Here is a 23,450-nt window from a genome sequence, read left to right on the forward strand (position 1 = left end):
GCACAGGACACTTCCGCTTGTACCTCCGCCATTTTCAAGCTCCCTGGATTATGCTTCGGTTCCATTTCTTATTACAGATAGATTCCAAATACAAATTAAGATTTTAATTTGGATAAGAAAACACATTAAGATGACCATGGAACTCTTTTTTCAGCCTGATCTAAAAGAGTACCTTTTTCAAGAAAAACAAAGGTTAAGTTCTATTATAACATGCAAAAACTGTAAAAGATTACCTTCTAAAATTTTAACACTTTAAATATGCAAATCAAAAGCCTATAGTAAAGTTTCTTAGTTTTAAAAAGCCAAATATTCGTTTTTAAAGCCGAATCTACTTTTTTAAAGCCAAATCCTGCCCCATTTGTAAGCCTAGTTAAGAAAACGATCCCAGTGTACTTACAGACCCGGGCTTCTGTATTTGAACCTGGGCATTGCATGCAGTAGAGTCCCCCTCACGTTTTTTCGGTGAGTTTTCCACACCTTTTCGTTGAATACTTCGTTTTCGCGCTCCAGCGAGACCTGCACTTCCAGATTATCAGTCGGGCTCCAGATGTTGAGTGTTTCCTTCCAGGTACCCTGTGGAGTATTGTTTGGTATTTGAAAGAGGAGCCACACAACAAATGAGAGAATAAGACACGAGATAATATTCCAATACTGGGGGACCAGGCAGCAAGTCCCGAAGGACTTCCTTCGTGCTCAGGCCTCACTGAGCTTTTATTGATCTTGGATGCACCCATAGCATAGACCTTAGACAGGTGACCACATAGTAACAAGCAGACAAGGCCATCAGCAAGGATTTACATAATAATAAATGGGGGAGTAGTTTCAGCTACCACTGTCTGGACAAAGAGAAGAGGTGAGGCCTAGCTCCAAGCTTTGCCAGAGCTTCAAAGGCACCCAGCCTTTGGGGGGTTTCAGGGAGTTCTCCGTCTATGATTATCAGATAGTGAAGGCAATAAACAGTTTCCCACAGTTTGGAGACTTATTCCTTGTCTTTACTAGTCTACTATATCATCTTATTAAGTTTCCCTATCTGGAGGCAACAGATTCCACCTAAAGGGTCCTGGGCTCTATATATACTCTTTAGGTTAATGAGGAGCCACTCACTTCAGCTCTGGTTGCCCAAAATCAGTGGTTGCCATGGTGTGGCTTGACATAACAAAGCCTCAGGTTGACCATTTAGGATAGGCAGGGGTGGCAGAGGATTCAGAAATCTCAGAAGCTCAGGTTATAGAAAAGAAACCTTCCTCTTACCTCCTATAATTTTTCCCAACTGAACTCCCTCTCTATTCAATCTCTCACTCTAATCTCTCTCTCTCTCTCTCTCTCTCTCTCTCTCTCTCTCTCTCTCTCTCTCTCATTTCCACTATAGTCCAGCATAAGGCAGGGAGGTTGTGTTCCTCTAAGCCACATCCCAAACTCCACCGTCATTTCAGTCGTCCATTCCACCATGTTCAGTTGCTACCATTTCCAATTATTTTGAGTGTTGTTTTAATAGATGTTTATTTTTAGAATAGTTCTGGATTTACAGAAAAATTTTGAAGATAATAACCATGTACACTATACCCAATTTCCCTTATTACAAATACCTTACTTGGGTATGGGGCAAATGTAACATGAAGTGAATAATCAGTGAACAGTTAGTGTGAAATCTCACTTCTCTAGTATCTCCAATATTCAGCAATTCTGTTCTAGATCAAGTTGTTAAAGGAAAAACTGGACCAGTAGAAGCATAAAACTTTAGATCTTGTGGTGACCATCCTTTCAATAGTTTAACAATATTCAATAGTCTACCATGTAAAAAGGAAATCAAATTCATTATTATACACTGCCAGCACTAACAAAACACCCTGTTCTTCATGACTGGGACCACCACCATCCATCCCAACCACCCATTCCAAACCTAAATTAAACATCAGCTTCGTTTCATCCTTGCCAGGATGAGAAAGTGTTGAGGAAAAAATCCCCCTTCAGTCTTCTCCTGGTCCTTATTCTAAGTGTCTGGCTCAGTATGGAATGGCTTGTATTGTGCCCCAGTTAAAGAATTCTTCATTACTCAATTCTCACATGACTTCCCAATCCTTAGCTCCCTCCCCATTATCTGAAAACTCACAAAAATACAAACATATTCCCTTTATACCCTTACAGGTATTTATTCATGGAGACCATTAATGTTTTCATCGCCTCATAATGCGCATTTCTGAAACATTGTTGATAGAGGGATACACATTATTAAGTGTGTTCCCCTGGGAGAACCTGAGTATCACTTGTGGTAGATGAACACTCCAGCACTTCTTCTTCTGCATTCGTTTGCTTGCTAACTGGAGTTTTTCCCCTTCCTGTAGTAAAATACAATTTTCTGATTCTTTCTGTTATTCTCCCTCTTGTCTTCATTCAGCTTAAAGTCCAAATTTACCATTGCCACTATCTTGATTATGAAGGTTGGAAAAAAGTTAAACACAGAAAGACATTGGTTTTGGGGAAGAAATTGGAAAATGATTTGGAAATGGGCTTTTAATTGAATGACAATGGATTGAATGAGGAATTGTCTGTGGTCAAAAAGCACAAGACGAGATTCTTGGGTGCGGAATTACTGGAGAAGGGGCAGCATTTGAATAAGGTATTCTGACTTTATCCACTTCTTCCACATCCAGTTGAGAAACTGACTTCTAATTCACTTGAGGACTTGCAGTTTCTACATCCATCCTTGTGTTTGGAGTCTTATTCCTTATCTCCACTGGTCTACATTATCTTCTTAGTAAGTTTGGCTCTCTTGAGGCAACAGACACTACTCAGAGGGTCCAGGCCTATTATATACTCTCTATGTCAATGTGGAGCCAATCACATCAGCTCTTGTTGCCCAAAATCAGTGGTTGCCATGGTGTGGCTTGACATCACAAAGCCTCAGCTAGACCATCCAAGATGGTGGTAGGGGGGGTGGGAGTGGATGCAGAAGTCTCAGATGATCTGTTTATAGAAAAGAGACCTTCCTCTTACCTCCTAAAATTTTCCCAAACTGGCATCTCTCTCTCTCTCATTTCCTCTAGTACCATTATAGTCCAGCATATGGCAGGGAGGTGGTGTCTACTCTAAGCCTCTTGCCATACAACCCTGTCCTTTCAGTGGTCTGTTCCACTATGTTCGGATATTACCATTTCCTTGTATTTTGAGTGTTGTTTTTTTGGATGTTTTATTTTAGAATAGTTCCAGATTTACATAAAAATTGTGAAGATAATGCCCATGTGCACCATACATAATTTCCTTTATTACTAATATGTCACTTTGGTATGGGGACATGTAACATGAAGTAAATCACCAATGAAACAGAGTGAAACCTCACTTCTCTATTAACTCCAATATCTAGCAATGCTGTTCTAGACCAAGTTGTTTAAGGAAAAACTGTACCCGTTGTGGCATAAACTTCACATCTTGAGTTGACAATCCTGTCAATAGTATAACAATATTCAATAGTCTACCATGTAAAAAGGAAATCAAATTCATTACTTTACCCTGCCAGCAGAAACACAACACCTTGTTTCTCATCACAGCGACCACCACAATCCAACCCCCGCCAATCCAAACCTAACTTAAATATCAAGTTCTTTTCTTCCTTGTCAGTATTAGAAAATGTTGAGGAAAAAATCCCCATTCAGTCTTCTTGTCCTTATTCAAGGTTTCTGGCTCAGTATGGACTGGCTTGTCTGATGCCCCAATTAAAGAATTCTACATTACTCTCTTCTCACAGGCCTGCCCCTACTTTCCATCCCTCCCCATCATCTGAAAACACACAAAAATATATATTTCCTTTATACCCTTGCTGGTATTTATTCAAGTAGACCATTAATATATTCATCTTCTCATAATGCCCTTTTCTGAAGCATTGTTTATAGAGGGATAGAGGGATTCACATTATTACGTGTATTCCCCTCAGAGAACCTGTGTATCACCTGTGGTAGATGAACACTATTCCACTTCTTCTTCTGCATTTGTTAGCTTGCTTACTGGAGGTTTTCCCCTTTCTGTAGTAAAGTACAATAATCTGATTCGTTCTATCTTTCTCCCTCTTGTCTTCATTAAGCTTAAAGTCCAAATTTACCATCCCCACTATCTTGGTTATTGTTATGCCCAGATTTTAAATCCCCAACAGACCTCACCAGGGAGCAAGCCGTGTCCAATGCTAAAGCAAAGAGTCCTTTATTATCACAGACCCATGTCTGGCTCCTATACTCACAGAGGCGAGACGAGAGAGATTGCTTGTGGGAAAAAATGGGGTTTTAATAGGGGGGTGGAGTTAGGGGAGGGGAAATGATTGTGGGCCCTGCCGATTAGCTAGGTGCAAGTCAGGTCTTATTACAAAGGATGTGGTCATCTCCAAGGCGTTCATGTCCCCTGATTGTCATTGGGTAGGTTAAAAAGGTTCTGGGCGTGGCCAGCAGTGTCCTGGGATACAGGAAGCTGGTACTATCCTGAACACATGGCGGCTGCCCCAATATTGAGGATACGGGGAAGATGGAGGACATATCCTTCGGCTTTTGATTCCCCCAGTTTCTTGGAACTTCCTGCGCAATCATGAGAGGGACTGCATTACTATTCCACCATTGCTAGAGGCCCATACTGGGCACACAGAACTATCAACTGAACTATCCCTATATGCTTAACAAATGGTTCGGTGGAAGGGAAAGAAACCATTTTAGCTTTAACAGCCTCTATTGTAATAGGATTTTTCTTCTTAAAATTCCTCCATGGCTATCAAAAAGCCAGATCAAGATTAATTTACCTACTCTCCTGATGTTTGCATAAACACAACAAGAATGGTAACTGACTACCTTTGCTGCAGTCTCATGGTTGAATTTTAATGTGCTCCGTAGGCCAGGAAGCTAAGCCATCCAGCTTCCATCAGGCCTGCCTACAGTATCTGCGGAGTTACGTGAATCCCTCACCTGTAGCAACTCCACATGAGCCTATGCTCCAGGCTTTAAGGCTCATATCAGTTGCCCTCCCACTCCTTGTGGCACAGAGTGTGCAGGGGTTTCACAGGGATGTAGAGGCATATTTGCTGCTCCCCTTCTACTCTTACCAACCTCCAGTTATTGTAGGGCATTGGCCTGACATTCCAGCGCCAGCCATCTTCAGGGCTCCCAAACAGGATACCAAGCTTTCTTTGTGGCATTCTTACTGGCTTCATGTCTTTAGAGCTCAGACAGGGCTCTTTAAAACATGATATTCCAGGCAAAGTTTTCTGTTAATAAAACCATTATAAGGACCTGGTCTTATTAAATAAATGCAAAGAAATGTATTGGCATGACTTATTTAGCATTGCCAGATTTCGGAGGAATTACATAAGGAGAAAAACATACTGATCTACTCTAAGATTTTCTGACTTTCCTTGCCAATTCCTTTTCATGGATTTTTCAGAGTTATAACAAAATAGTAATTGTTGGCATTAAACTTTCTTTCTATGCATCACCATGCCTTAGACCTTCTATTTTAAACAGGTTTACCAGCTTACTACCCCTGACATGGGCATGGTCACACAGGCCTTCAAGCGGTATACATGCTGCCAACTGTCAACTGTCTCTCAACAGTGACCAGAACCTGATGGGCACCCTTTCCTGCCCAGTTGGGCACCTGTCCTCTTGGCAGCTAGATACCCTTTACTATTGGGGGTCACCCCACACAGTCCCCTTCCGGGACAGCCAACACACATTTAAATCTGCAAAAGAATCAAAGGTCAATATAACATATCAATACAATGAAACATAATATTGACATCATGGCCGCTTCAGGCAGCCCAATCTTCTGCTTCTAAACACGTGATCCTATAAATTGTCCTTGTCTCTTTGGAGCCATGTCCATGAAGAATCAGGCATCATGTAAGTCTATTACACAGTATTGTGGGGGCTCCTGGTGACAGGAGTGATCGCGAGCAATGTTACCAGAATCAGGCAGGTCGAGCACCCTGCAGTTTGAGCTTGAGAGGGTAGTGTTGATCTCGATCGATGCTCCATTTGGTGATGAAGTCTTTCCTGGTCATGGATGGGTCCGCTTACTGGACGGGAGTGTATTGGACCCAGGCCGCGACGCTGTCTAACTTGAGAGCGGTGGGGGTTGTCAGCACAAAGCTTTTTATAGTGAGTGGTAAACAAGGTAGTGGTTACCAAAGTTTCACTTTCCTTGTGAGTTTCACTCGTTTACACAATGGTAATTACACTTCCTCAGCCCATTAGATTCCCAGATAACATCTCGGGAGTGTCATAAGGTCAAGCCTAATTATGCTAAGAGGACTGTGCCCTCTAAGCTAGGACTTGTTTGTGACTTTGCCAGCAGGTCAGTCCAAGGCTTAACCCTATGTCAGTTTCCCACATCTCACCCTTTTTTGTTTTATTAATTAAGCTACTATAATGAAAATAAAACTTAAACATCAAGAACAAAACTCTGGCTATTAAAACGATAACAATGCCTATCCGTAACCCAAAACATTTTAAAACTTACGCATAACATTTCAAGGACAAAAATTGTTTTAAGTCCCAATTTCAATGTCCAACAGTTCCTTATGTGTACATGTCAACAATGATATTTCAGTTCTGGATTGTGGAAAAATGGTGGCAATGCAGGTCCGACCCTTTCTGGTTTGGTCCTGGGCAATCTGCAGCGACACACAGTTGCTGACTGCTAGCATGGAAAAGCGTCTTCAGCGTCTCCATCTCTTAACTGTCTCTCCTCTTGTTTTCATGACTGGAGCATTCCTGAGAATTCCTCTCTGTTGCAGCAATCCACGTGGCCTTGAAGTTGTTTTCTGAAAATATACAAACATATTCTCGACCTTAGGTTAATAAAGAAATTTTTACTTAGGGTACTTTTTATATTTCCCCAAATTATTTTCCTTTGGCTTATTTTGACACCATGTGTGTTTTCCTGGGTGTCTCACTGTTAGCATTATAAATGAAAAAATTTTTTCTAGATTTATTTATTTTTTTTTTAATTGCTGAAATCACTTTTTTATTGCTTAAAGTATTTCAAAGGGTATTACATATGTGTCCTTTTTTCCCCCTCGCCCTTGACAGTATCCTAGCCTCCCCTATCCGCCAGTGTCTTATGTCCATTGATTATGCTTATATGCATGCATACAAGTCCTTAGGTTGATCTTTTACCCCCCTCCCTCCTGCCCCCCAACCCTACCCGGCCTTCGCGCTGCAGTTTGACAATCTGTTTGAGGCAGCTCTGCCTCTGTATCTATTATTGTTCAAAAGTTTATAATGGTCTCTATTATCCATGAATGAGTGAGATCATGTGGTACCTTTCCCTCATTGACTGGCCTATTTGACCTAGCACAACGCTCTCCAGTTCCATCAAAGCACTGTAAACGGTAAGAGCACCTTCCTTTTTAAAGCAGCATAGTATTCCATCGTGTACATGTACCACAGTTTTCTAATCCATTCATGTACTGATGGGCACTTAGGCTGTTTCCAGATCTTAGCTATGGTGAATTGTGCTGCTATGACCATAGGGGTGCATATATCCTTTCTGATTTGTGTTTCTGGTTTCTTGGGATATATTCCTAGAAGTGGGATCACAGGGTAAAATGGGAACTCCATTTTCAGTTTTTTGAGGAAACTCCATACTCTCTTCCATAGTGGCTGCACCAGTCTGCATTCCCACCAGCAGTGCACAAGTGTTCCTTTTTCTCCAGATCCCCTCCAGCACTTGTTGTTTGTTGATTTGTTGATGATAGCCATTCTGACACGTGTGAGATGGTACCTCATTGTTGTTTTGACTTGCATCTCTCAGATGATTAGTGACTTTGAGCATGTTTTCATATGTCTCTTGGCTTTCTGAATATTCTCTTTTGAGAGGTGTCTATCTAGGTCCTTTGCCCATTTTTTGATTGGATTGTTTAACTTCCTTTTGTTAAGTTGTATGAATTACCTATAAATTTTGGAGATTAGGCCCTTATCAGATATGACATTGGCAAATATGTTTTCCCACACAGTGGGTTTTCTCATTGTTTTGTTGATGGTTTCTTTTGCTGTGCAGAAGCTTTTTATTTTGATGTGGTCCCATTTGTTCATTTTCTCTTTAGTTTCAAGTGTCCTAGGAGTTGCATCAGTGAAGAAATTATTTCTGCATATGTCTGAGATTTTGTTGCCTTTAGATTCTTCTAGAATTATTATGGTTTCCTGTGTTACATTTAAGTCCTTTATCCATTTTGAGTTTATTTTTGTGTATGGTGTAAGTTGGTGGTCTAGTTTCATTTTCTTTCATATATATGTATAATTTTCCAAACACCATTTATTGAAAAGACTATCTTGGCTCCACTGAATGTTCTTGCCTCCTTTGTCAAATATTAATTGAGTATATTGGTTCAGGCCGATTTCTGGGCTCTCTATTCTATTCCATTGATCTATATGTCTGTTCTTGTGCCAGTACCAGGCAGTTTTGAGAACAGTGGCTTTGTAATACATCTTGATATCTGGTATTGAGATCCCACCTACTATGTTCTTTTTCAGGATCGCTGCAGCTATTCAGGGTCAATTTTTTATTCCAGATAAATTTTTGGAGAGTTCGGTCTAGATCTGTGAAGTATGCTGTTGGTATTTTAATGGGAATTGCGTTGAATTTATACATTGCTTTAGGTAGTATGGACATTTTAATGATGTTGATTCTACCAATCCATGAACATGGTATGTTCTTCCATCTGTTTATGTCTTCCTCTATATCTTTTTTCAACATCCTGTAGTTTTCTGAGTAGAGGTCTTTTACCTCTTTAGTTAAGTTTATTCCTAGGTAGGTTAATTTCTTTTGTGCGATGGTAAATGGGATTGTTTGTATAATCTCTCTTTCTGAAAGTTCACTATTGGTGTATAGTAATGCCTCAGATTTCTTGGGGTTAATTTTGTGTCCTGCTACATTGCCAAATACATGTATTAAGTCTTGTAGCTTTTTGATGGAGTCTCTATGGTTTTGTATGTATAATATCATGTCGTCTGCAAATAAGGACAGATTTACTTCAACTTTTCCAATTTGGATGCCTTTTATTGCATCTTTTTGCCTAATTGCGATGGCTAATACTTCCAGTACTATGTTGAACAGCAGTGGTGAGAGGGGACATCCCTGTCTTTTTCCTGTTCTTAGGGGAAATGGTGTTAGTTTTTGTCCATTGAGTATGCTGCTGGCTGTGGGCCTGTAATATATGGCTTTTATTATGTTGAGGTATGATCCTTCTACTCCCACCTTACTGAGAGTTTTTATCAAAAATGGGTGTCGAATTTTGTCAAATGCTTTTTCTGCATCAATTGATATGACCATGTGGTTTTTTTCTTTCAATTTGTTTATGTGATGAATCACGTTTATTGATTTGCGGATATTGTACCATCCTTGAGTGTTGTTTTAATGGATGTTTATTTTAGAAAAGTTCTAGATTTCCATCCTTTCAATAGTTTAACAATATTCTATAGTCTACCGTGTAAAAAGGAAACCCAAATCATTATTATATACTGCCAGCACTGACACAACACCCTGTTCCCCATGACTGCGACCACCACCATCCTTCCCACCCCACCCCCCATATCGAAACCTAAATTAATCATCAGCTTCTTTTTTCCTTGCCAGTATGAGAAAGTGTTCGAAAAATCGCCATTTCGATTTCTAATTTGTGTGGCTCAGTATGGAATGGCTTGTATGGTGCCCCAAAGAGAGAAATCTACACTACTCCCTTCTCAGATGACTGCCCCCACCTTAGATCCCTCCCCATCACAACGCCCTTCTCCTCATGACTGCGACCACCACCATCCATCCCACGCCCTCCAAATTCATACATACATTCACTTTTGGACTAGCAGTTTCTTCATCCATCCTTGTGTTTGGAGTCTTATTCCTTATCTCCACTTGTCTACAATATCTTCTTAGTAAGTTTCGCTATCTTGAGGCAACAGACACTACTCAAAGGGTCCTGGCCTCTATATATACTTTTTAGGTTAATGAGGAGCCACTCACTTCAGCTATGGTTGCCCAAATTCAGTGGTTGCCATGGTGTGTCTTAACATGACAAAGTCAGAGCTAGACCATCCAGGAGGGGCGAGCTTGGGAGAGGATGCAGAACTCTCAGACACTCTGGTTATAGAAGAGAGACCTTCCTCTTAAATCCTAAAATTTTGACCAAAATGACCTCTCTCTCTCTTATTTCCTCTAATTCTATTATAGTCCAGCGTATGGCAGGAGGTGGTGTTTCCTCAAAGACAATTGGCATACTCCCCAGTCATTTCAGTGATCCATTCCACTATGTTCAGTTGCTACCATTCCTAGGAACTTGAGTGTTGTTTTAATGCCTGTTTTATTTGAGAATAGTTCCAGATTTACAGAAAAATTGTGTAGATAATAACAATGATCACCACACCTAATTTCCCTTATTACTAATATCGTACTTATGTATGGGGAAAATGTAAGAAGAAGTGAATCAACAGTGAAACAGAGTGCAACTTTACTTCTCTAGTATCTCCAATACCCAGTAATGCTGTTCTAGACCAAGTTGTTAAAGGAAAAACTGGACCAGTTGTGGCATAAAACTTCACATCTTGAACTGACCATCCTTTCAATAGTTTAACAGTATTCAATAGTCTACCATGTAAAAAGGAAATCAAATTTATTATTATACACTGCCAGCACTAAGAAAACCTCCTGTTCCTCATGACTGTGACCACCATTATCCATCCCCCCGAACCAACCAAAAACTAAAGTGAACATCAGCTTCTTTTTTCCTTGTCAGTATGAGAAAGTGTTGGGAATAAAATCCCCATTCAGACTTATCCTTGTCCTTATGCTAAGTGTCTGACTCAGTATGGAATGGCTTGTATGGTGCCCCAACTAAAGAAATCTACATTACTCCCTTCTCACATGCCTGCCCCCTTCTTAGATCCATCCTCATCAGTGAAACAGAGTCAAACTTCACTTCTCTAGTATCTAAAATATACAACAAGCTGTTCTAGACCATGAGGTTAAAAGAAAAACTCAATCACTTGTGGCATAATAATTCCCATCTTGAGCTGACCATCCTGTTAATAGTTTAACAATATTCAATAGTCTGCCATGTAAAAAGAAAATCAAATTGTTTATTATACACTTCCAGCACTAACACAACTCCCTGTTCCTCATGACTGCCACCACGACAATCCATACCACCCCACCCCGCAATACAAACATAAATTGACTTTTGGACTTACAGGTACTTCATCCATCCTTGTGTTTGGAGTCTTATTCCTTATGTCTACTAGTCTAGACTATCGTCTTATTAAGTTTCGCTATCTTGAGGCAACAGACACTACTCAAAAGGTTCTGGCCTCTATATATACTTTTCATGTTATTGAGGAGCCACTCACATCAGCCCTGGCTGCCCAAAATCAGTGGTTGCCATGGTGTGGTTTGACATCACTGTTATGCCCAGATTTCGGGGTCCCAAATAATCCACCAACAGGGAGCTTCCTCTGATGCAAAAGCAATGAGTCTTTATTGATCAATTCTAGAATTGGCTCCCAGCCTCTATCCGGCGCAGTGGTGAGGCGAGAGAGCGTGTCCCAGGATTACAAAGTTTATATAGGTCTACCTATTTGGGGTGGACTTTAGGGGTGATGTGATTTACAGAGATTGGTCAGGGTTTTACTGCATAAGGATCAGGAAGTGACCATCACATTCTGAAGGTTGGAGCCATCCTCCACTATAGCCTTATTAGGACGTCAGCTACATTTCTGAAGCGTCATTGGTCCACTCAGGTGGGTGGTTGGGAGAGTTTGGAAAATACCAACATTCTTGTGGTCACTCTCGGGGAGGGGTGGGGGGGCGGCTTGGGCTGAGGGCCGAGCCTTGCAAGACAAGATACAGGAGAGGGAGAAGAGCATGTCTCTGCCTCGTCCTTGAAGACGGAGGAGGGTGCATTTCTGCTTAGTTCTGCTTAGTTCTTTCAAGTACCGTTCTGTCCCTTCATTCCCCCCTTGTCTTGGAACTTCCGGCTCAATCATGAGACAGACTGAACTATTAACTGAATTACTTTCATACATTCCTTGATAAATTGGAGTAGTCTGTTGATAATGCAAGGGCCGAAAGTCAACAGCATCAGGAGGGTTACAAGGGGTCCACCAAGGTTCGCTGTCTTCTTGAGGGTGATCTGCAGTGGGTGTGTCTAGTCAGAGGTCACCTTCCAGTCAGGCTCCCTGCTGTCCTGGGCACAGAAGGAGCTGGGCTTGTGACCTGGCAGAGACAAACTATAACAAATGGTTTGGTGGAAGGGAAAGAAGCTTTAACAACTTCTATTGAAATAGGATTTTTCTTCTTAAAATTCCTCTATGGCTGTCAAAAAGCCAAATCAAGACCAATTTATCTACTGTATTCCATTTGGTCTGATGTTTGCATAAACACAACAAGAATGGTAACTGACTACCATTGATGGAATTTCATGATTGAATCTCAATGTGTGCCGTAGGGCCAGGAAGCCAAGCCATCCAGCTGCCATCAGGCCTGCCTGCAGTATCTGCTGCATTAGGTGAATCCCTCACGTGTAGAAAGTCCACCTGAGCCCACGCTCTAGGCTTTAAGGCCCATCTCAGTAGCCCTCCTACTCGTTGTGGCCCAGAGTGTGTGGGGTTCCACAGGTACTCAGAGTCATCCTTATTGCTCCCCTTCTACTCTTACCAACCGCCAGTGATGGTAGGGCATGTGCTTGACGCTCCAGCGCCAGCCATCTTCAAGTCTTCCAAGTAGGATACCAGGCCTTTCCTGTGGCACTTCTTTTGGCTTCAAGTCTTCAGAGCTCAGACAGGTTTTTTTAAAACATGATACTCCAGTCAAAGTTTCCGGTCAATAAAATCACTATTGAAAACCGGTCTTATTGATTTCATACAAAGAAATGTATTGCCATGACTTATTTAGCATTGCCAAATTTCAGAGGAATTATATAAGGAGAAAAACATACTGATCTGCTCTAAGATCTTCTGATTTTTTCTTGTTAGTTCTTTCTCATGGACTCTTCAGAGTTATAACAAAAGAGTAACTGCTGGATTTCTTTAATCAGTTCTTTCTAAGTACTTTGGCATAAATATTTACCCTCGGTTTAGTGAGGCAGAATGTAAGTTATTTACTCTTTCTGGCTTACTGGCCTGTACCATTTGATTCATTTTCTTTTAACATTTCTTTTTTTATGTACACAACTTTTATAAATTTTATACTTTCAAACCAGCCTTTAAACCATCATTCTATATTCTTTAGAAATGCATAACCATGCCTCAGACCGTCTATTCCAAACAGGCTTTTCCCAGTTTTCTACAGTTGAGGTTTTGTGCCACCTCTGACATGGGCATGGTCACCCAGTCCTACAAGATAATATACAGGCTGCCAACTGTCAACTGTCTCTCGGTAGAGACTAAAACATGATTGGTATTCTCCTTTGCCCAGTTGGGCACCTGCCCTCTTGGCAGCTAGACACCCTTTACTTTTGGAGTTCGCCCCACATAGTCCTCTTCCAGAACAGCTAACACATAGCTGTAACAATGTTCCTCAGTGTGGGAGACTGGACATTTGCCAGTTACAGCTACATTTAAACCTGTAAGAGAATTGAAGTTTAATACAACACATTAATACAATGAAACATAATATTGGCATCATGGCCTCTTCAGGCAGTCAAATCCTCCGCTACTAAACATGAGAAAGGGCAGGGCTATACAAACATTTTAGGGAGGTGACTAAAGTCCACTCTTTGACCTTTCTATATAAGGTAAAATTGTCCTTGTCTTTCTGAAGCCATGTTTATGAAGATGCAGGCATCATCTGAGTCTGTTATACAATTTTCTGCAAGTATAGTCCTTTTCAAGTTGGGGTGAGTCCTGGGGTCGTGAACTTTTTTACCCACAGCGAGTCCCCAGGCTGGAAAAGATGTACAGAGTCCGAGGTGGCACTGGCAGGGCATCTCGAACCAGCTTATGGGTGGCTTGTAATTTCTGTAAGTGATCACGTACAAGTAAGGGGTACAGGCATGCTGGCATGACTAGAAACGAATGAGTTACCATGTTCTTTCTGAGGTCTCCAGTCCTCTTTGATGTCCAAGGAAAAAGGCAGTTTGTCTGGCAGTTTTAGAACTGGTGTCTTTTTAGATGTTACTGGTGCCATTGGCACTGTCAAGACTGAATAGGCTCCTCCAGAATACACCAGGAAGCTAAGCGGGGGTTTTATTTATCTTACAAATATTTATACCTAAGTAGATATATAAATATCAAATAAACATTTACATTTATACCTTTTCAGTGAACAAGTACTTTTACAGTCTTGGGAATTTTGGAAGATAACATAAACATTGCCCAAGTCCCCTGATAGGGGCCTGACAAGAACAGATGTGGGGTCCTTTGGCTGGGGGGTATAAAGTCTTCATTCTTTCTCTCTTGGCACTGCTAAGGACAGGATCATTGGAGACGTCTCTTCACCTTGGCAAGGCTGTGCTGAGCCATCTGGGGTAGAAGTGGTTTCTGCTTCCATTTTGGCTAAAAGGTCCCTGCCCATTAGAGGGACCAGGTCAACTGGTAAATATAGGAATTCATGAACCACCTGATGGCCACCTAACTGACATCGGCGGGGGTGGCAGAACAGTCTGCAGCTGTGGTACTGTACCTGTAGCTCCAATATTGGTGACTTCCTGTCCTGAGAGGGGAGCTACCTTCTGAGTAACTACCGAGTGCTCTGCCGCTGCATCAATCATAAAGTTCCCAGTCTGGTCCTGATCTTCATTTTGACCATAGTCTCATGGGGGCCCAGTTGGAAAGAGCCCAATCTGTCCTAGGCAGAGTCAGCTGATGTCAGTCCGAGGAGGTCCGCCTCAGGCGTCTCTTGCCAATAGAGGCTGGGTGGTTTGGATGGCCTTGCCAGCTTCTTCTGGCCTTTACTCTGTTCCTTCTTACACATGCAGAACTGGACCCAAGGCAGCGAGGTTTGAGCAATTTGAAAATTCCATAACATACATTTCATCATTTATGTTGCAGGGAGGGACTGGGTTGGCTCCTCCTGAATAAAGGAACTAATCAAAATAAGGCTTATTTTTTAACTTCATTTGTCCCTGGGTGTGGACAACAAATGACACTAATCAGAGTGACATAAACGATTTAACCTTTGTTTTAGGGAGGAAAATGCAAAGCATTTACTCCCAAGTTCATTGGTTTAGGGAAGATAGGATTTCTGCTCAGTTTCCCTAATTTACTTGTTCCAGCTTACTGGTTTATCATGCATTCAATTTTTTTACAATGTATTCTGGCACAGGAGAAAGTTGTTTTGCTGTACAAGGTAGCTTAACCCCTATATAACTGGGCTGGGACCTCTGCCCAGCAAACTGCAGTCGGTAAGTTCAATATGCAACCTCCTGTTTTTCTAACCCAACGAGGTTTTGTCCAGTCTGAGACAGACTCCTCCTCTCTTGGAGAATTTCAAAGTCCTGATAGCTCCCAGGTCCAGGGAGAGTGCTTTTTTGTGAACTCTTAGGGCCCTGCTTTTTGCCTTTTTACCAGTTCCCTTTGTGGCAGAGCACCAACCAGGCCTCTTTCAAGGGAGTGCACTGGAAGGAGATATTAACCCCTCCTCTTCCAGCCTAGGGTCTCCCAGGGGCCCAGCCAGAGCGTCCCCCAGCAAATGCCGGAAGCCGCTGCCCTTTTGCAGTGGTATGGACTCAAGCAGGGGTTCACTGGATGTAGCCAGCAGAGACGCGCTCACTGGCTTCTGCCTGCAGCTGCTTGCGCCCACAAGCTCTGTCCCGCAGCATGCTCTGCACCATCAGCTCCAGCACCTAGGCCTTCTCCAGCTTAGCCTGCACCTAGGTGCCCGCCAGCATCTGCTGCAGCTCCTGTAGGCTCTCTTTGACTGTGCTCACACCTCTTCTCCACCAGGGGCTTCCGGGCCTTGCGGGTAGCTCAGGCATTCAGCCCCCACTTCTTTGACCTGGCTTTCAGGGGCTGAGTCTGCCTGGCAAACAGTTCTAAATCAGCAGGGGTGGGCTGCAGATTCTAGCTTTGTTCCTCCTCCGCTTTTCTAGCGGGAGTTCAGTTGTTTTATTTTATTCTTATAAACCTTAATCCTTTAATGATTATCAAAGGTGAACATTCAGCAATTTTAGATTAATATTTATGAACATATTTTAAATGTACTTTTACTCTTAAGATATATCTAGACTTTTGGTGATAAAAGTAAGAACAGGTATTGGTCTGATTCAGCATTGGAGGGGTTAAAAGAATAAACCAGGGCAGAGAAAGACTGTGCTTACAGTTATTTTTTGTAACCTTGAAGTTCATTGATAAGACCTGTTAGGTTTGCAGCCAGCAGCATAACTGCCAACCCTCCCCCGCCCCACTTCTCTCAGCCCAGGCTGCTTTTCCTCACAGATTTTTTTCGTTTACTCTTTTATAAGCAATCTCAGAACTAAGAAATCTTGGAAATACAGCGATTTACAACCCAGGTAAGAGCAACTGATAGACAGAAATTTATATAAACTAAGTGGGCTGATTCCTTCTGTAGTGGCGAGCAAAAGACTCTGAGAATTGCTAGAGATTCTTGCAGCCCACCGCGGGTCCAGTCCAAAGGTTCAGCCACATGAATTAACAGAAATGCAAAATAAATCAAAGTAGCTTTCACTTTACACAGACTAGTAATGAGCAGCCAAAATAGATAAACACTCGTATTTACACTCTCAGAAGACTAGCACAGACTGGAGCTGAGCAGATATACAAAACAATGCCCAACTCCCCAGACGGGCGTGGGGGCACTCCTGGCACCCATGTCCCAGAACAGAATTCTTGACCAACGTTTTGGTGAGAACCTTCCGGAGGAGTTAAGACTGCTTCCAGTCCCCCTCTTGGTAGCAAATTGGCTAGTTCCACACAAACAAACAGCTGTTCACTCAGTTCACTCATGCTTCCTCAGTGTTTTAGCATTCATTTTAATTTTACAATCTCTATTGTATTCCTTAAAAAAAAAATTTTTTAACATGTAATTAAGAACAGAGGGTTTACTTTGTCCCGACCTCATGATGATCGGTGACGAGAGACAGACAAGGGAGGGGTGACCTGTTTTCACAGATCTTCACTCAGGTACCTGCCTGACCAAACTTGTGGAGACACACAAAGGAGAGGAGAGGGCAGGCCACCTCCCTCCACACTCTCACACTTTCACCAGACATTCATTCAGCAAAGGCATTTAGCTACCACAACACACAGTTTTTCTCAATCAGTAACATTTTTAAGAAAAACCTTCAAAAATGCAAGACATAAGTTTTTTTATCATTTGAATTCAGTAAGCTTCAAGGTCCAAGTTCTCAGCAGTTCTGGAAAACCACACTTGAGGCTGGCAAGCAGGTTTGGCCCAGCCCTTGACTTTAAAACGACCATAATGCTTAAAGGAGTAGTTTGAGTCTGTCCCATAGCGTCCGTCCAGTGAGTCCACAAAATCAAACAAAAGAACACAGACACCAAACAAACAGAGACACCTAAGAACAGCCTTCCAACCCCGTGGAAGAAAAACTGAAAAAAAGCCAGATGGGGCTTTTACACCCCGCCAGATGGGGCTTTTACACCCCGCCAGATGGGGCTTTTACACACTGCCAGATGGGTCTTTTACACCCCGCCAGATGGGGCTTTTACACACCGCCAGATGGGGCTTTTACACACCGCCAGATGGAGGTTCAAAGCGTCCCTTGACTCCTCCTGCCCGAGATCCGCCAGTGCGTCCACATAGATCTCATCAGGCCAGATTGCAGAAGCGAGCTCGCATAGGACAGTACAGACACTTACCATGGAAAGCAGACTCTCAGAGTGGGGTCCCTCGCGGGTTTTTCTTGGGAATCCCGAACACGCCCCCAAAACGTTATGCCCAGAGTTCGGTGTCCCCAATAATCCACCACTAGGGATCCTCCTCCGATGCAAAAGCAACGAGTCTTTATTGATCAATTCCAGAATTGGCTCCCAGCCTCTACCGGCCCAGCGGTGAGGCGAGAGAGCATTTCCCAGGAGAACAAAGGTTATATAGGGCTAGCTACTTGGGGTGGGCATTAGGGGTGACGTGAATTACAGAGATTGGTCAGGGTTTTACATCATAAGGGTCAGGAAGTGACCATCACATTCTGAACGTTGGAGCCATCCTTCACTATAGCCTTATTAGGACCTTAGCAACATTTCTGGAGCTTCATTGTTCCACTCAGGTGGGTGGTTGGGAGAGTTAGGACAATACCAGTATTCTTGGGGTCACTCTCAGAGGGGGGAGGCTTGGGCTTAGGGCCAGCCTTGCAAGACAAGATAGAGGAGAGGGAGAAGAGCATGTATCTGCCTCGTCCTTGAAGAGGGAGGAGGGTGCATTTCTGCTTAGTTCTGCTTAGTTCTTTCAAGTTCCGTTCTGTCCCTTCAATCACAAAGCCTCAGCTTGACCATCCAGGAGGGACTGGGGTGGGAAAGGATGCAGAAATCTCAGACACTCTGTTTATAGAACAGAGACCTACCTCTTAACTCCTAAAATTTTTCCTAAACTGTGCTCGCTATCTCTCACATTTCCTCTAGTTCCATTATAGTGCAGCATATGGCAGGGAGTTGGTGTTTCCTCTAAGACAATTCCCATACTCCCCCGTCATTTCAGTGGTCCATTCAATTATGTTCAGTTGCTAACATTTCCTAGGATTTTGAGAGTTGTTTTAATGGATGCTTGATATAAGAATAGTTCTAGATTTACAGAAAAGTTGTGAAGGTAATAACCATGTACACCATACCCAATTTCCCTTATTACTAATGACTTACTTAAGTATGGAGCAAATGTAACATGAAGTGAAACATCAGTGAAAGAGTTAGAGTGAAACATCACTTCTCTAGAATCTCCAATATCCTGCAATGCTGTTCTAGACCAAGTTATTAAAGGAATAACTGGACCAGTTGTGGCATAAACCTTCAGGTCTTGAGCTTATCATCCTTTCAATAGTTTAACAATATTCAATAGTCTGCCATTTAAAAAGGAAATCAAATTCTTTATTATACACTGCCAGCACTAACACAACACCCTCTTTCACATGATCGTGACCACCACCATCCATCTGACCCCACCCCCCAATACAAACATAAATTCACCGTTGGACTTTCAGTTTCTTCATCCATGCTTGTGTTTGGAGTCTTATTCCTTATCTCTACTACTCTACACTATCGTCTTATTTAGTTACGCTACCTTGAGGCAACAACACTACTCAGAGTGTCCTGGCATCTATATTTAATTTTAAGTTACTTAGGAGCCACTCACTTCAACTCTGGCTGCCCAAAATCAGTGGTTGCCATGGTGTGGCTTGACATCACAAAGCCTCAGCTTGACCATTCCGTAGGGTCAGGGTTGGCAGAGGATGTAGAAATCTCAGACACTCTTGTTATAGAACAGAGACCTTCCTCTTAACTGCTAAAATTTTTCCCAAACTGACCTGCCTCTCTCTCTCTCATTTCCTCCAGTTCCATTATAGTCCATCCTATGGCAGGGAGGGGGTGTTTCTTCAAAGACAATTGCCATACTCCCCTGTCATTTCAGTGGTCCATTCCACTGTGTTCAGATATTAATGTTTCCTAGGATTTTGAGTGTTGTTTTAATGCATGTTTTATTTTAGAATAGTTCCAGATTTACAGAAAAATTGTGAAGATAATAACCATGTACACCATATCAAATTTCCATTATTACTAATATCTTACTTAACTAGGGGGCAAATGTAAGATGATGTGAATCATCAGTCAAACAGAGTGAAACCTCACTTCTCTAGTATCTCCAATATCCAGTAATGCTATTCTAGTCCAAGTTGTTAAAGGAAAAACTGGACCAGTTGTGTCATAAAACTTCACATCTTCAGCTGACCATACTGTCAATAGTATAACAATATTCAATAGTCTGCCATGTAAAAAGGAATCAAATTGTTTACTATAAACTTCGAAACCTAACACAACACCCTTTACCTCATGACTGCCACCACGACAATCCATAGCACCGCCCCCCCCCAATACAAACATAATTTGACTTTTGAACTTACCGTTTCTTCATCAATCCTTGTGTTTGGATTCTAATTTCTTATCTCTACTGGTCTAGACTATCATCTTATTAAGTTTCTCTACCTTTAGGCAACAGACACTACTCAAAGGATCCTGGCCTCTATGTATACTTTTCATGTTATTGAGGAGCCACTCACTTCAGCCCTGGCTCCCCAAAATCAGTGGTTTCCATGGTGTGGCTTGACATAACGAAGCATCAGCTTGACCATACACGAGTGGCGGGGGTGGCAAAGGATGCAGAAATCTCAGACACTCTGGTTATAGAATAGAGACCTACGTCTTAACTCCTAATATTTTTCCCAAACTGTCCCCTCTCTCTCTCATTTCCTCTCTTTCCATTATAGTACAGCATATGGCAGGGAGTTGTTGTTTCCTCTAAGACAATTCCCATACTCCCCCGTCATTTCAGGGGTCAATTCGACTATGTTCAGTTCCTACCATTTCCTAGGGTTTTGAGAGTTGATTTAATGGATGTATTATTTTAGAATAGTCCCAGATTTACAGAAAAATTGTCAATATAATAACCATGTACACCATACCCAATTTCCCTTATTACTTATGTATTGGGCAAATGTAACATGAAGTGAGTCATCAGTGAAACAGTTACACTGAAACCTTACTTCATTAGTATCTCCAGTATCCAGCAGTGCTGTTCTAGACCAAGTTGTTAAAGGAAAAACTGGACCAGTTGTGGCATAAATCTTCACATCTTGAGCTGACCATCCTTTCAATAGTTTAATATTCAACAGTCTACTATGTAAAAAGGAAAACAATTTCAATATTACACACTTCCAGCACTAACACAACACCCTGTTCCTCATGACTGCTACCACCACCATCTATCCCACCCTCCAATCAAAACCTAAATTAAACATCAGCTTCTTTTTTCCTTGTCAGTATGAGAAAGTGTTGAGAAAAAATCCCCATTCAGACTTCTCCTTGTCCTTATGTTAAGGGCCTGGCTCAGTATGGAATGGCTTGTCCGGTGCCCCAACTAAAGAAATCTACATTACTCCCTTCTCACATGCCTGCCCCCTCCATAGATCCCTCTTCATCAATGAAACAGAGACAAAACTCACTTCTCTAGTATATCCAATATCCAACATTGCTGTTTTAGACCATGATGTGAAAGGAAAAACTCTACCTGTTCCGACATAAAACTTCACAACTTGAGCTGATCATCATTTCAATAGTTTTACAAGATTCAATAGTCAGCCATGTAAAAAGGAATCAAATTCTTTATTATAAACTGCGAGCCCTAACACAACACCCTGTTTCTCATGACTGACACCACGAACATCCATCCCACTCCCTCAATACAAACCTAAATTCACTTTTGGACTTACAGTTTCTTCATCCATGCTTGTGTTTGGAGTCTTATGCCTTATCTCTAATAGTCTACACCATCGTCTTATTAAGTTTCGCTACCTTGAGGGAAGAGACACTAATCAAATTGTCCTGGACTCTGTATATACTTTTTAAATAAATGAGGAGCCTTCACTTCAGCTCTGGCTGCCCAAAATCAGTGGTTGCCATGGTGTGGCTTGACATCACAAAGGCTCAGCTTGACCAACCAGGAAGGGCGGGGGTGGAAGAGGATGCAGAAATCTCAGACACTCTGGTTATAGATCAGAGACCTTCATTTTACTCCTTAAATTTTTCGCTAACTGTCCTCTCCCTCCCTCTCATTTCCTCTAGTCCCATTATAATCCAGCATATGGCAGGGAGTTGGTGTTTCCTCTAACACAATTCCCATACTACCCTGTCATTTCAGTGGTCCATTCCACTATGTTCAGTTGCTACCATTTCCTAGCATTTTGAGTGTCGTTTTAATGGATGTTTTATTTTAGAATAGTTCCAGATTTACGGAAAAGTTATGAAGGTAATAACCATGTACACCATACCAAAATTCCTTTATTACTAATGACTTACTTATGTATGGAGTAAATGTAACATGAAGTGAAACATCAGTGAAACAGTTAGAGTGAAACCTCACTTCACTAGTATCTCCAATATCCAGCAATGCTGTTCTAGAACAAGTTTTAAAGGAAAAACTGGACCATTTTCGGCATAAAACTTCAGATCTTGAGCTGACAATCCTTTCAATAGTTTAACAATATTGAATAGTCTGCCATGTAAAAAGGAAATCAAATTCTTTATTATACACTGCCAGCATTAACACAACACCATGTTCCTCATGACTGCGACCATGACCATCAACCCCCCCCCCCCCCAATACAAACATAAGTTCACTGTTGTACTTGCAGTTTCTTCATCCATGCTTGTGTTTGGAGTCTTATTCCTTATCTCTACTAGTCTACACTATCATCTTATTTAGTTTCGCTATCTTGAGGCAACAGACACTACTGAAAATATCCTGGCATCTATATATACTTTTAAGTTAATTAGGAGCCACTCACTTCATTTCTGGCTGCACAAAATCAGTAGTTGCCATGGTGTGTCTTGACATCACAAAGCCTCAGGTTGACCATCCAGGAGGGGCGGGGTTGGCAGAGGATGCAGAAATCTCAGACACTCTGGTTATAGAACAGAGACCTTCCTCTTAACTGCTAAAATTTTTCCCAAACTGTCCTCGCTGTCCCTCTCATTTCCTCTAGTTCCATTATCGTCCAGCATATGGCAGGGAGTTTGTTTTTCCTCTAAGACAATTCCCATACTCCCCAGTCATTTCAGTGGTCCATTCCACTATGTTCAGTTGCTACCATTTCCTAGGATTTTGAGAGTTGGTTTAATGGATGTATTATTTTAGAATAGTTCCAGATTTACAGAAAAATTGTCAAGATAATAACCATGTACACCATACGCAATTTCCCTTATTACTAATATCTTACTTATGTATGGGGCAAATGTAACATGAAGTGAATCATCAGTGAAACAGTTACAGTGAAACCTCACTTCTCTAGTATCTCCAGTATCCAGCAGTGCTGTTCTAGACCAAGTTGTTAAAGGAACAACTAGACCAGTTGTGGCATAAAACTTCACAACTTGAGCTGAGCTTCCTTTCAATAGTTTAACAATATTCAATAGTCTACTATATAAAAAGGAAAACAAATTCAATATTACACACTGCCAGCACTAACACAACACCCTGTTCCTCATGACTGCGACCAGCATCATAAATCCCACCCCCCAATCGAAACCTAAATTAAGCATCAGCTTCTTTTTTCCTTGACAGTATGAGAAAGTGTTGAGAAAAAATCCCCATTCAGACTTCTCCTTGTCCTTATGTTAAGGGCCTGGCGCAGTATGGAATGGCTTGTCCGGTGCTCCAACTAAAGAAATCTACATTACGCCCTTCTCACCTGCCTCCACTCTCCATAGATCCCTCCTCATCAATTAAACAGAGTCAAACCTCACTTCTCT

The sequence above is a fragment of the Myotis nattereri genome (assembly GCF_964212035.1).
Source record: "Myotis nattereri genome assembly, chromosome: X".
NCBI lineage: Eukaryota > Metazoa > Chordata > Mammalia > Chiroptera > Vespertilionidae > Myotis > Myotis nattereri.